Raw genomic sequence first — 3,471 nt, 5'->3', positions numbered from 1 at the left:
GTTACCACATTAGACCCCGGATGATTCATCACCGAGGGAGCTCAAAGGGGTGTCTGATGGTGTGCATGTGCGTCCGTGTGTGAGGGAATGTAGGCATGTGGTTTTGGGGGTCCTCCCCCGTGACAGAAATCTCTGCGTCCTTGGTGTTTTCAAGAGAAGACCTTCAAGTAGTTGTGTGTCGCCGGTGGAGTCGTCTGGATTGTACAATTTCACAAATGTGAAGGGAGGAAATGCCCCACGACTATTTTCCCCTCAACACATTATTCTTTCTAACATGTTCTGACCATATCGGGGAAGATAATCAAACCCAACATCTTTTGGTGGGGAATTTGAGAGAGAAAACATCACCTTGGGATTAAAATGAGAACATCCGTTCGAGAATGCCATCAAGACTTCAAAGTATCCGTCTATCTGTCTCCTGGTGCAAGAATGTGTGTTTCACAACACCAACCACTCCAACGGGGCAGCTGTCTTCCAGAGGTCTCACACCTAATCAATAATTCATCGGCTGATGTTGTGACACTCTGATTAAGTGTTTGGAACAAAGAACAAAATTCGCACCACACATGCTGGTTGCCAATTCAGACAGACAATAGTTTACTGTTCCAAAATCTCAGGCGCATACGCTTTAATAGAGACTGATATTATCTCATTCCATCTTTATTAAATATTGTGGTTTTTGATGCGTTCCAATTATTAGCTCATCGGATGTAGGACATAATCTGATGTGTCATTTTGAAAATCATTATCAGACCCTTCCTCGAAGCTGTCTGCCACACAAGGTTTTACATACTCACAACTTACTTTTCAGAACTTCTAAAAGGTTCAAATAAAGTATATTACGTGTATTGCTGAATACATACGTACGTACGTTATTTATGATAAGCTGATATCTTCAGCTCCGACTGAATGGGACGACAACATAAGTGAATATTCTGAATACAACACATGCTAACAACATTTAGCTTGTCAGTGCACTTTAGAGGAAGAATGTATTGATACACACATTGTCAAAGCTCGAGCATGACAGCGAGTAAGTGCATTTCCTGAAATGCAACTTTTCCTCTTATGTTGATACGCAGGACTTATTCTCACATGAAGATCAACTTCTTTGTTGCCAAAAAAAAACAACAGGAGACTCAGAAGAATGATAATTGTGCTCTTCCCCAGCCACAATCACACAATCAAAACAGAGGTTTTGGTCAACTGGTTGTGGAAGGATCAATTATCATACTTTTCGATGTAATAAAGAAATGAAATTAGCATTATTTAGTCTCTCGTTAAATATAACATGGCAGATTTACTGTATGAAGGTAAGAGTTATGGTAGCGTGGGGTGAGTCGACCACCTGGCAACAGGCTCCAAAATATGCAACAAACAAGCTGACAATGCTCACTTCATCTTCTATTCATGCACACCGGAGATCTTTTTTGTTGTTGTTTGTGTAACTGCAAGCACAACACAATGTGACCCATTAAACTAACAAAGAAAAATGTGTTTGTGGAAAATCCAAAAGTCCTGGAAATGACTACACAAAACAAGAAGATTAAACCCTGGTTAGAGAATGAACCCATTAAAGTCAGTTTTATCCATTCAAACACAAAACCCTAATGATGTCTGCTTGGATGCAAAGCTTTTTTAAATTTCACAGGCCACAAACAACAAAGACGCTCTTTAAAACAGCAGAGGCAGCAATACAACTAGTTTTCCACTGATCCATTAAAACTGGAAAGTATGGCCTTTTAACGGATCACTTTCTTGAAAGATAAAAAACGGTGTGTGTTCCTTTCGTACACGTGGCATCCTGCCAGCTCAAAACATATCCTTATCAACGATAACAAATGTCTCACGTCAGGCTGACGTTTGGTATGCAGCCTTAGATATGGGGAATAGCTCTAAAAATGACCGATGCCAGATCCTACAGGGGAACGATCTGTGATTTATTTTTCTGTTCTACACTTCCAAAGTAAGCTGTCTCTCTCTCTCTGGATCAAATTACTAGAGTTTTCAACATAATTGTCTCACGCAGATTTTTCAAACTTTGATGTTTTTGTAGCTGTTTTCAAGCCAAAGCAGTACCTTAGCTGGCATCCAGCTTATCTGTGATCCTTTATTATCTCCGCCAGGAGTACCATGGGATTGGTCACGTCTGTGATGACTTCGGTAAGTGAGTGCACCTCTGTGTCTGTCCACGGCGAGGCTAACTGCACTACATTTTGGGGGCAAGCCATGCTAGCCAATGATAACACACCTGATTGGATCTACCACCCCTTAGTTCGCGGTTTGTTTGGCTCACGGCTAACGCAACTTCCAGTACACGGACTGCTGTTCTTATCCATGACTCAGCTGTGGTTTCGCGGGCAGGGTGAATTAAATAATGGGCGGGTCCCCATTTTGTTTGTATGTCACTAGAACTTGCGAGAGAAAGCCGGCAAGATGACACATCACCATCGCCGATCTCACGCTTAGCCACTCCAGTCTGACCCAGTACAGCCAGTCCACTCTCTTCCTCTGACTCAGTACACACAACCTCACATCAGGGAATAATTAATCAAAGAGCAGAAAGTCCACACCCAGACACACACACACACACACACACACACACACACACACACCAGACTGAAGGTAAAAGCTTCTGAATTGACCCTCCATGGCATGTTAGCATGTTAGCTTGCCTGCTCCTATTGCTCAGGTCACGGACAAGGCGGGTGTGTCACTTTGTTAGCTTGTTTAGTGGTATTTTTAAACCTGTCATTAATTAAGATGGATGGCACAGTTTAACCACATCAAGTTAACAATATAATAATTATAAGTACAACTACACCCCTTATGTGAGTCTTAATTTGATTGGGATTGAAGTCGGCCCGTTAACGCACGCAGACATTTATAACGTATCATTTCCGGAGTGTCGTCGCTCTGGAAATGAAGCTCTTCCCTTCTGCGGCCGCAGACACACCTGCAGCTTCTTCTAATCTGCCGATTTATCTCATCTCTTATATTACATTCTCATACAGCTCATGAGGACTTGTGACTTGTGATGCTTAAAATATAGCAAAGTAGTCCACGATACTTCTTTTTAAATGTAGAGAAAATGTCATTTGTTGCTTCCTCCATGCAAATAATGATGGCCATGTTCCTCCCACTGGAAAGGCATACATATCTGAAATACATTCAATATTACAGTGATAGCTCCTTCTCCCAGTGGTTAATAAAAAAAGCCGTCATCTTCAATAAGAAGCCCCCTCTAACAATGCTAATCAAATATGTATACAAATAAAATCACACAAGCATTTAGATATAAAATATAACAAACAAATATGAAATAAAGTAGTAATTGAGTAGTAGTAGTTGAGTTAAAGTACATAAATATTGAGTTACAGCTTCAAGTGATGAACTCAGGATGTGCTCAACAGTTCAGTGGTCTAATGACCTGTGGGATGAAGCTGTCCCTGAGCCTGGTGGTGCAGGACC

This window comes from Clinocottus analis, unplaced genomic scaffold (genome assembly GCF_023055335.1).
Source record: "Clinocottus analis isolate CAN_PGR_092001 unplaced genomic scaffold, fCliAna1.0.p SCAF_15, whole genome shotgun sequence".
Classification (NCBI taxonomy): domain Eukaryota; kingdom Metazoa; phylum Chordata; class Actinopteri; order Perciformes; family Cottidae; genus Clinocottus; species Clinocottus analis.
This window is presented reverse-complemented; position numbering follows the sequence as displayed.